This window comes from Mustela nivalis (assembly GCF_964662115.1).
Source record: "Mustela nivalis genome assembly, chromosome: 1".
Classification (NCBI taxonomy): Eukaryota; Metazoa; Chordata; class Mammalia; order Carnivora; family Mustelidae; genus Mustela; species Mustela nivalis.
In genome coordinates this window covers 185,730,481-185,742,532 of record NC_139020.1, presented here as the reverse complement: position 1 = coordinate 185,742,532, position 12,052 = coordinate 185,730,481, and the positions used below count along the sequence as shown (strand labels likewise).

The window sequence follows — 12,052 nt, the reverse complement described above, 5'->3', positions numbered from 1 at the left end:
GGAAAGATGGCAGATTTCAGATACTCTGGTTCCCACATTAGCATTCTCAGTAATTCCTGGTTCATGTTTTGAGCTGTCCTACCCACAATGTACTCTCCTATCTCCCTACCACTCCTTCAAGGCAAAACTAGCATGAGATAAACAAACATTAGACCAACCCATAAGGCTGTTTAGAATGAAACCATTGGAGCCAGGTTGCTTTTGTCCTGATGCCAACCCCATCTCTTACTCACAGGTTTTATTAACTCCTCTGGTCTTCCATAACTGCTCCCAGAGAGTTATTATACATCAGGATGAAAGAAGTTACTGTCTCTAAGTGTGCTTAGAACAGTGCCTGGCACATGACACATATTCAAGGACCCATTTGTACGTGACCCTTTACTATTACTTGTTAGGACTTCATACTGTTTAAAACAGAAATTGCCCCCACCCCTGCCACCACTCTGCACTGAAGAACATCTGGTTAGTGAATATTCTTTGTATTATATTGATTTCTCTTTCAGAATCTACAAAATCTATACAAAATCTTTCTTACTAGTATTCCTAGTCCAACAGACAGTTTATTTCTCATGACTCTGGACATTTTCTGTCGAGTTAATCTGCTGACTTACAGTAACAAGCATGATGTGGGGTGGTAGAAAAAAAGCCTAGGTGTGGTTCAGTCAGGAGTAAGATGGAACCTGGGCCCAGGCACTTGAGGAACTGTGTGAGCTGAGGGAAGTTACTCAGCTTCTCTGAACTCCATTTCCTTATTTGAAAAAGGAGACGACAAGCCCTTCCACAACCGAGTGATGTGAGGCTGACCACTGTTTGTACTAAATGCACGGCACATAGTCGGAAGTGGCAGCTCTACTGGTAATGACTTAGCAGTCTCCAGTGGTCTCTGCATCACCATTTTCCTGATTACAGGAAAGTACAGACTCTGCCTGTGAGAGCAGTCTCTGGAGGGTCCTTCAGAATTCTGCCTGCTTTGTGATGGTCTTTGTGGGAAGACTGTTCAAAATCTGTTGCAAAAATGCAACGATTTACTGGCCAACTCTTTAGCCTCCATAAAGAAGCATTTTTCTATTTACTTTTCATGATACAGCAGTTATGTGATGTTTCAAAACTATGGCCCAGTAATAAATGCTCAGCAGGTACAACTTCTATTTACTGAATCTCTGTGTGCCAGACATTTTACTACCATCTATACACTGAGCTGAGGACACTGGGAATCGATGGAAGAGGAAATGCAATTTGCCCAGGTTGTAGAGTTCCAAACGTGGGGTGCCAGGCCTCAAACTCACCCTCTCACAGACTGTTAACTCCTTCCCATCCTCTTCCCCCTGCTTCATCCTTCTCTTTCTTCTCCTTCCCCTTCTCCATTCAACAAATGTCTTCTGAGTACCTACAAGAATGTCAGTGTCTTAATTATCATACGATCTCCCTGATATGAAGAAGTTGAGAGGCAACGTGGTAGGTTTAGGGGATAGGAAAGGAATAAATGAAGCAAGATGGGATTGGGAGGGAGCCAAACCATAAGAAACTTTTAATCTCACAAAACAAACTGAGGGTTCCCTGGAGGAGGGGGGTAAGGAAAGGGTGGTGGGGTTATGGACATTGGGGAAGGTATGTGCTATAGTGTGTGCTGTGAAGTGTGTAAACCTGGCGATTCACACGCCTGTACCCCTGGGGCAAATACTACATTATATGTTAATTTAAAAAAAAAAAAAAAAAGGTAAAACAGTAAAACAAAACAAAACAAAAGAATGTCAGTGTCTTGTCGATGTCTGGTATTTAAAAAAAAAAAAAAAAAAAAAAAAAGATACAGGAAACCGTTCCAGATGCAGAAGACATGACTTACCACCAGGCTTGAAAATCATTTTCTAGACTAACCATGGGATTCCTGTGAAAGAATCCTCACCACACCTCAGATCTTGGACAATCCACTGGCTGTCATCCCAACTGATGTCAAGTAAAGTTCTTTGTGTTCCTCTGAAACTCTGACACAGAGGCTCTTGCCAGTGAATTTGAATTTCTAGTATGGGTTTTGTTAATGAAAGAAACCATACAAATAAAAAAAGTAGAAACATCTGAGAGGGAAAATGAAGCCATGAAATTGAAAGGCTATGACCATGGCATCGTACCCTGCGCCTGGAACTTTCTTAAATCCATTTGTATAGGCTTGACAAAGAAAGAGAAAGGTGAAGTGGGCAGAAGGGAGGTGATAGTGAGAGCAGGGACAATTTAAATAATGCAGAAAATGTAGGCCATATTCCATTACTGTCCACCTTGGGGTGAGGCTGGGATCTGACCGGAATCTTCTGTGTCCAGGCTTACCTCACAGCGCAGGCACCTTGCCATGCTTAATGTGATTCTAGGACTTAAAAGTCATTATTTTCTGACTCTCTACGTGCCCTAAACGCCAAGGACCTGATGCTCCTTCCCTTTCTTCTTCCTTCCCCCCGTTCCTGGGTCTGTAGGGTTGATGGACAGCAGCATGTTCATTTCAATGCAGTGCCATTTAAGGACTTGTCAAGACGGGAATCTTGACTGCACACATCTTTCGCCTTACATTCTGACTTTGGAAGCTTACAGTCTTGTGGTAAGAGACACCTCTGCAGTATATTTAAAATCTGTGTCTGCTAAGCCTCCTATATAATAAATAATGGATTTGCATTTGCAAACTGTAATAATCTCTAGAAGGAGATAATTTGCAAGGACATTAACTTGATAGGCAAGCTACCATTAATTAGAAATCTTAGCATGTTGACTTCTAAATGGCTAATTAAGCCTCTATTGAGATCAACTGCAGGTAAGAGGCAAGGAAGAACAACCCAGGAATATGAAAACAGCATTCACCTTTGAATTTGACTCAGCTCAAAAAGACAGAAAAGTCCAGAAGGAAATCTAGGTAGGAAAAAAAAAGTATCCGCCAACAAATTAAAAAAGAAACCACAGAGAAAAATAAAAGCTTTTGAAATTAAAAATAGAATCCATTACCTGTTGAAACGCTTGCGTCACTGCAAATTCTGAAAATACTCTCAGAATTGCTTTCCTGAAAGAAGTGTGTAAAATGTCTTTAAATCCCCTGGAGATCCACCAACTATTTTAATAGATTTAAATATTTCTTATATAATTTGACATTATGTTCCTACCCCCCCCACATATTATAAGAGTGTAAAGTGATACCATTTTAACTGTTAAGAAACACAGAAGCATCACACTTATATTTAAGTCCTGCCATTTTGTCACTCCTCTCTTTTACAAATTTGTTGGGAGCAGGAAGTTCCATTCCTTAGTTTTCAACCTGTTCCTCATACACTGGATTGGGATGCTTCTGAGTAAATAATTATTTCTTTGAGAAATAAGCTTTGAGCTCTTCAATTCTTAATCATTTGCTTCAGTTTTCAGTTTTTGAGCCAAAAGTGGCAAGCTTGCCAGGGATCACCATAAAGGGGAAAGCTGGTGAGGGGAAAGAATCCAAAAGTTGTTTTATTTTAAAAGTATTCTCCACACCCAGCATTGAGCCTAATGTGGGGCTTGAACTCATGACTATGAGATCAAGACCTGAGCTGAGAGTCAGATTCTTAATGGACTCAACGACCCAGGCACCATCCCCTCCCCCAAAGCATTCTTATCCCCTCCACTGACCATTCTCCAGAGGAACACTGGTCAGTAAATAAACAAACTCCTCTTTTCTTCTGACTCATACAACCCAAGTAAAATATGCCCCCAAGATGCACGTTGGGGAAGCCCACAAAATAAAATTATCCCCTCTATCAGGCATCTTACTATTGGAAATCAACAAAATGTCAGGAAACCATTCACAAGTTTTGGAGCATGGTTTTCTCAGTTTTAAGCAACAGAAAGTCACCTGGACATCTTATCTGAGGCAAGAGAAAATGTACTGGAGAGCCATCAAGGGTTCATGGAACTTGCGGGAGGTTGCAGGGTGATAATGGGGTGCGCAAGAAGGCTCTCAGGCAACTCCAAAGAGCCTTGACCCCAGACACATTTTTTTTTTTCTTAATGAGAGCTGATTATTTATTTATTTATTTTTAGAAATTTTACAAACAGGTTCTTTTTTAAAAAAATTTATTTATTTTCAGAAAACAGTATTCATTATTTTTTCACCACACCCAGTGCTCCATGTAATCCATGCCCTCTATAATACCCACCACCTGGTAGCCCAACCTCCCACCCCCCGCCGCCACTTCAAACTCCTCAGATTGTTTTTCAGAGTCCATAGTCTCTCTTGATTCACCTCCCCTTCCAATTTACCCCAGCTCCCTTCTCCTCTCTAACACCCCTTGTCCTCCATGATATTTGTTATGCTCCACAAATAAGTGAAACCATATGATAATTGACTCTCTCTGCTTGACTTATTTCACTCAGCATAATCTCTTCCAGTCCCGTCCATGTTGCTACAAAAGTTGGGTATTCCTCCTTTCTGATGGAGGCTTAATACTCCATAGTGTATATGGACCACATCTTCCTTATCCATTCGTCCGTTGAAGGGCATCTTGGTTCTTTCCACAGTTTGGCGACTGTGGCCATTGCTGCTACTGGGTACAGATGGCCCTTCTTTTCACTACATCTGTATCTTTGGGGTAAATACCGAGGAGTGCGGCAGGGTCATAGGGAAGTTCTATTTTTAATTTCTTGAGGAATCTCCACATTGTTCTTCAAAGTGGCTGCACCAACTTGCATTCCCACCATTAGTGTAAGAGGTTTCCCTTTCTCCACATCCTCTCCAACACATGTTGTTTCCTGTCTTGATAATTTTGACCATTCTAACTAGTGTAAGGTGGTATCTCAATGTGGTTTTAATTTGAATCTCCCTGAGTGCTAGTGATGATGAACATTTTTTCATGTGTCTGATAGCCATTTGTATCTATTGATTGGAGAAGTGTCTGTTCATATCTTCTTCCCATTTTTTGATATGATTGCCTGTTTCGTGTGTGTTGAGTTTGAGGAGTTCATTATAGATCCTGGATATCAACCTTTTGTCTGTATAGCAACTTCTTTCAAGATATGTCTCCAAAGGCAAAGGAAACAAAAGCGAAGATGAACTTTGGGGACTTCATCAAAATCAAAAGCTTCTGCACAGCAAAGGAAACAGTCAAAAAAACAAAGAGGCAACCCATGGAATGGGAGAAGATATTTGCAAATGACAGTACAGACAAAAGGTTGATACCCAGACACATTATTACTACAGAAGGGGCGGTGTGTCACAGGGCCTTTGCTAGGTTAAGTCCCACCAGCCATCCCTCTACTTTTCTGCCATGTACCCAAAATTGAGAGCCCGAATGCCTGAGGGTAGATAATATGACCCACTTCCTCCAGCCAAATCCAGCCTTCTAACTGAACTCTGAGTTTTAAGGACCATACGAAGTTCTCTTTTAAAGAACAGACAAGAGCTAAATTTTCCTACTTTCATTTCAGTTACCTGTGTTCCCCTTGCCATCGATATTCTTAAACATTTTTTCAGGTTTATAAGTTTGTATATAATTGGAAATATGCTTATTAAATGAAAATGAATAAACCACTACTAATTAATTCTCCTGACTTGGAATTCATTTATTGTGATTTGAAGTAAAACACAAGTTTTCTCCAGAAAGCCACTAAAGATACATTGTTTTCTAAAAGAATGAGAATAAAAATTTGTCACACAATATTTTCAAGCATTTAGAAAAAAATGCTCATGGACAACAAAAATGCGTTTTCCCTGGTTTCTTAGAGTGTTCTGATGAAAGAGCTGGTTTGAAGATACGAAAGAATGTATAGGAAAAAAAATGAGAATATTTTATTATAATGTGGCACCACTCATGGGATCCCACATAAAGTGAGCTGGTGACATGCCTCAGCTCCATGCACGACGTACCTATCCAACAAACACTGAAGAGTTCTAATTACATTCACCCGAAATCCTGGCTCTGGAGAAAAGCAATTGTCTCTCTGTAAGTCCACAGTGGGTTCTGAAAGTCTGGGAATAAGTGTCTTCCCACCTGTTCATCTTCTACCACCCAGTCCCTCGGTGCTAAAGTAAAAATTCCAGGATCTATCGCTTCTGATGCCTCTTATCAGCATTAGACTTATTTACATGTAATTTTTGGAATGCTAGTGTTTAATTTTGAAAGCAAGTGCTTATCACCATTTTAATAAATAATATTTAATACCAACAGGGGTATAAAAAATGTGAACTATTCAGCCTCCTGTTTTTTCCACAAAAAGAAAAATTTTAAAACAACGTATCTCCCATGATCTCATCATAATCCTCTCCCTTACTTTCTGTTTACTGCTAAGTGTTGAAATTGGCATGAACTTGGCTAGATCCACAATTCAAGAGATTCAGTATCATAGAAGGGGTCAAACAACAGTTTTGCACCAAGAACTCTCACCTCAGGACCTTCCTACCTCTTCATGGCCAGAGAAGAATGGGGGGCATGTCACAGCAGTTTCCAATTAACTACTTACTATTACAATCTAGTAAGTATCAATGCCGCCACCTTCTTCCCATTCTTCTTCTGATTTTCAATATTTTCCAAATGGCATGAACCATGAAACATTTGGTCACAGCAGATCCAGGAGAAGTGGGAGGGAACTTTATTAGACATATGAAAATGTGTTAACAGAAATATCATTGGATTTGAATATTAAACTTTATCAGCATATAGCTTGTGAATTTCATATCGCTACTGAAAAGAAGATTCCTAGAAGCTTGCCCTGGGGTGTATTTTTAAGAAAGAGATTCGAAAGATTTCCTTCATAGAAATGGAATATCGTCATGATCTTGTTATCTGGACTAACTAGAGAGAGGCAGCACTGGGATGCTGCATTTTTTATTTTAGCATTTTAAAGACTTCTTGTGTCTCTTCCCCACCATAAATATTTCCCAAATCCTCTTACACTTCCTTCTTATTGTCCCTCCTCCGCTGCCACTTCTCCTTAGACCCAGCTCTGTTCTCATTTCCATGAAACTTTTGCATGACATCAGTTAAACATTCTTTACAGGGCATGGAACTCTTTGGAAAGGAGATGTTGTATAGATCTAATGAATAAATAAAAGACCCGCTATATCCTCAGGCCCTTGCATTGCCAATTGCTGATGAAGTTAGCAATTTTCTAGGACTTGAATAAGTATGTTAGTGCAATGGAGACCATGAAACAGAGTAAACTTCATTTAAATGAGGAGAGTCTACTTTGGGGTAATTCCAACCACAGTTAAGTGTCTAAAATAATATCTTCTGTGTTTATTCCTTTTTTTTTTTTAATTTAAGCTAAGGTATATGTATCCAACTCAGTACATAAGACATTAAAATGTACTTTATAAACATTCACTCCTTTGGTATTGCACTTATATTTTTCTGTTGGAATAACACATGCATAGTTAGGAAGCCTGTGTGCTTATGTAATTATATTTGGGTTTCTGGTAAAGTCCTCTAGGGACACTTGATTGATTTAAAATAAATGAAAGATCATTTGTAAGTTTATTGGAGGCTTAGAGAGTTGGATGCTGTGGTGTGCTGAACACAGACTTCGGTATCATTATAAAAGGACCATGAACATTGCTGTTTCAGCTTTGCTGATCCTTTAATTGTAAGAAATTCTCCATTTAATCACACATCTTAATATCTAAAAATTAGAAAAAAATTCTCTTTTTTCAATTTTATCCCAACACATTAGCCCTCTTATTATTCTAGTAAAGGACAGTGATGTCTTTGAAAACGACGAATTATTTCATGCCTGCTTCTCTCCACTTGTGCCAGTGGCTGGAGCAACAGGGAAATGGTGTAAATCGCACTCTGAAATAATGAAGCAAATAAGGGTTTCTTCAAATGGGAAGGAACATATTTACATTTGTAAATATTTCCTATCTGGGGGCTTTTATCGTGTGAAAATAATTCACTGACATGGAGATAATGTGCAGTAGAAAGTGGAGGAATGGAGAAGGGGTTTATAGGCACTCCCATTGGGACAGTTTTCTTGGAATGAGTCAGGCTTAGTTTCCTAAGCTATATGGATGATGCATTTTATTGGTTTCCTTGTCATTTTAATGAGATGACTTTGGTCTCCGAAGTATCTGTCTTTGTTTAATACATTGGCCAATATGGTAATGAGCTACTGATGCTTAAAAAAAAAAAAAAAAAAAAAGGTATGCCATTAAATGGGCTCATCTTGGAAGCTTTGCATTTTTCTCTGGAAAATATTTATTAAGTAAATACCCTGAAAACTGCCTAATATGTTTAGCCACAGCTGATTGGCCTAAGAGTGAGCATCTGGCATAAAGTTAGTCAAGCCACTAACAACTAATGACCTGTGAAGTAGCAGAGTTCAGCAATAAAAAAGATAAAATGAGCCCCTGTGATTGTCTATCTCTTGGGAGTTCAAACTGGGGACAGGGAGAGAGGGAGGTAAATAGGAGGAGTCAAGTCTGTAGGTTTGAAGAGAGAGGCTCTAACAGGGTTAGACCATGGTAGGCTGTAGCTAGGAGGTATCTCCAACCATGAGAAAGTGCCGGCTGTAAGATACAGTTATCATGTCAACAGGGCAGAAAGTTAGAAGTCACAGTTGACTAGGGAATCTAGTTCAGCCACAAGTACTGGCTCCTCCCAACCCCCCTTCCTTCCTCTCTTCTTTTCGCCAATATTTACTCAACACTAACTGTATCCCAGGAGGCAGGCATAATGAAAAACAGGACAGACATAGTGGCTGCCATCATTATGGGTGTTTAAATCAAATAAAGGGGATGGACTAGTACCATGGCTTTGCTCTTACCTTGGTCTCCAGATTCATGCAGTAATATTAGTTAAGGCATTTGCTCCGATGGCAAGATCCTAGGTATTCACAGAACAAACCTGAAACAGTAGGAAAAAGAATTGATAAGTGCCAGAATGACATCTCCCTACAGCCCACTGTCAGTCATCCTACCTACCCCGCTTTCCCGCCTCTCAATGCAGTAAACATGGAATTTTCCAGAAGACACAGACCATTTCTGTCAGATTTGCCCTGTATCATGAGAAATGATAACTGTCCTATAAAATGCTAAAGAGGCCATGGTCAGATTCCTTGGATCTTGTGTCAGAACTCAAAAACCCTAGAAAAATCTGTATCTGATATACCTGATGAGTTATTGAAGGTGTTCTTAGTGTCTAAGAGAGTGCATGGGGCATAGTCGAGGATCCCTGTTACTCCAAAATATCTACAGAATTTATGGATGGCTGGTGAGACTAGAGAAGCCAGCAGAGGCCAGATCGTCTTTGGAGGAGCCTCAGGCCACCACAGTCAGGATATGCCTTCTTTGAGGTATATAAACCATAGGAGTTTAAGGGCAAAAATCTCTACAAATTGGATTTTTGTTCCTACTGTCAAGATTTCAGGGAATAAAAATGATTGTTTGTTCTAAACATAATAGGCTTCCTACACCAAGAAATCTACGATATTAACTACATCTTGCCAAGAGTGCTGGGTGCACCCAAAATTGTCCATTAGAAAGTAAAGAGGTACTGAATGAGCCTTAAATCCAGCCTTTGTCTATTTGGGTGTCACTAAGGTGGCAGCTGGATATTTATCTGTATAATACAATCCATGGCGAGAGTCAGGTCTGGGTACGTCAGACACTTGCTCTCTACGGTCAGATTTTGTGGGGTTTAATTTCCCAGTTAACTATCTCCACTCTCCTTTGTGGTGGTTTGGCATGGACACAAATTTGTTTTCCAGATGGAGAGACAACCCCATCAGTGGACATGCTTCACTAAAGAGGATAACAATTCCAAGGAGGTTTTTATTGAATACTGGCTGTGTGCTAATCCTATGCTGAAATACACTATGTATATAATCTCAGTTGGACACTCTGCGCCAAAGAAGGACACAGAGAAACATACAGAGTGGGCAGCCTCATTGAGGTGGAGAAGCAGAGACTGGAGTTTGGCTACCATAAGCCCAGGAAGGCCCAGAGCCATCAGAAGCTGGAAAAGGCAAGGAAGGATTCTCCTTTAGAGCCACTGGAGGGGTATGCCCTATCAACACTTGATTTAGAACTTCAGGCCTCCAGAAATTTGAGAGAATAAATCCTTATGGTTTTTTTTTTAAGGTTTTATTTATTTATTTGACAGATAGAGAGAGATCACAAGTAGGCAGAGCAGCAGGCAGAGAGAGAAGAGGAAGCAGGCTCCCTGCTGAGCAGAGAGCCCGATGCGGAGCTTGATCCCAGGACCCTGAGACCATGACCTGAGCTGAAGGCAGAGGCTTAACCCATTGAGCCACTCAGGCGCCCCAATCCTTATGGTTTTAATCCACCCAGTATATGGTGCTGTGTTATGGCAACCCCAGGAAACTGATATGCTCCCCATAAAAAAGACAATCAATAAGCATGCATAAATGAACATATAAGGGAATGACTTGAAGACTCAGGAAGTGGTAACACTTTTAGAAATTTACTGGAGAGCCAGATCTTACCAGGTGGGTAAACTGAGATATAAAGGGGTGAAAACACCTGTGAGGTCCTTAGGAGAGTTAAGAACCCCAGTCTTTGGACTCCCACTCCTTCCCACCTACCACCAAGTTTTGCTCGCACTGTGTTGTCAGAGTCTAGAGCAACTTCACAGTAATTAGACTTGAGCTGTGAGAGCTTCATAACGGAGGCAGAACAGAAGTAGGCTAGGCATTGCCACAGATGAGCTAAAAGCTGAAAAGGTACAATTAAGAATCTCTTAACTGTAGTGTCAGTTGCAAAAACTCTTCTAAAGCTTGAAGGCTTCGGTGTGGGAGGCCGATACGTCAACCCTTTTCTCATCTTTGCTGATCTCAGGCGATGTGATATTTTGTTCTTGTAGGGGAACATGCTTGCCCTGAACCTCTCCACCTCTCTGCCTTAGCCCACGCTGTACCCCCTGCTTGGATTGCCTATCCTCTGTGTCTACTGAGAGTGTCAAAATCCTACTCTCTTTAGGACTTAACTCAAATGCTGGCTCTATTCTGACCCTTTAGGCTCTGAATTCTCTAGCATTTGGAGGTGTCGGCACCATCTGGGTCTTAGCTTACCGGTCCTGGCTTTATCCTGTACTAGCCAAGAAATCATGATTAAGTCTCATTTAGTTTCTCTGAGCCTTATATTCCGCATTCCTTTATTCATTCCATTGAGCAATCTTTGGTATTTTGTAAGCAACGAATATGTTCCAGGTCATGTTCTTAGTGCCAGAAAATGAGGGAAAAATGCAGACTAGGATCCTACTCCCATTGAAATTATATTTGAGATTGGGAGGGGCAGTTAACAAGCATATAATGAATGGCATACCATCAGGCAGTGTGATAGATGTTATGGAGAAACAAAAATAAGGTGTCTAGGGGGATGGGGGCAATGAAACTTGGGGTTCAAGAAGGATTCATGGAGGAAATGATGCTTTAACTAGAATATGAATGATGAAGGACCTATCTGGAGCACATGTGGAGGAAAAGCACTCCTAGCAGGAGGAGGAACAATGGCCCCAGTATGGAACCTAGCTTGGCACATTCAAGGAACAGAAAGATATAACTTGATCAGAGTGTAGTGGGGTAAGGGTTATTGGAGGTAAATATAGACAGAACAGATGGTGAAGGACCTTGTAAGCCATGGAAAGGATTTTGGATTTTATTCAGTAAGTAATGGGACTCTATCAGGAAATTCTAAACAGGGTACTATTATAATCTGATTTGCTTTTACAAGTTACTCTAGCTGAGAAGTGCAAAATGAGTAGAGAATTGACAGTGAATGTGAAGAGACCATTTAGAGGTCATTGTAGTAGTCTAGGTAAAAGATGACAACTTCTGAGGTCTAAGACAATGCTGTGGAGCTGGTGAACAGGGGCCAGATTTGGGATACACTGTTGAGGGAGAACTGCCAAAATAGCCTCGAGGCTGGGGGTAAAGGATGAAATAGGGTCATCTAAGGATTACACGTAGGATTTAGACTTGGGCCAATTGAGGTGCCATTTATTGAGCGGACTAACTCCACAGCTCTGTGCTGTCATGATCCAAGCAGCGCCAACTCTTAGATTTACAAAATCTGTATTTGTGAGGAACTAGAATGTAG

At 40.6% G+C, this 12,052-nt stretch overlaps 1 long non-coding RNA gene across 2 annotated transcripts in view; it reads right to left on the bottom strand.

Annotated features, from left to right (window-relative positions):
- The window catches only part of LOC309862873, a 230,719-nt gene that overhangs the window by 3,631 nt on the left and 215,036 nt on the right, over nt 1-12,052 (bottom strand). Inside the window, exons 4-5 of one of the 2 annotated variants that reach the window (XR_014310768.1) lie at nt 8,761-8,840; nt 1,287-1,387 (exon numbers count right to left, since the gene is read on the bottom strand). This is a non-coding gene — a long non-coding RNA (uncharacterized lncRNA). The remainder of the gene's footprint in view (nt 1-1,286; nt 1,388-8,760; nt 8,841-12,052) is intronic. The other variant, XR_014310767.1, reaches the window with a different exon arrangement.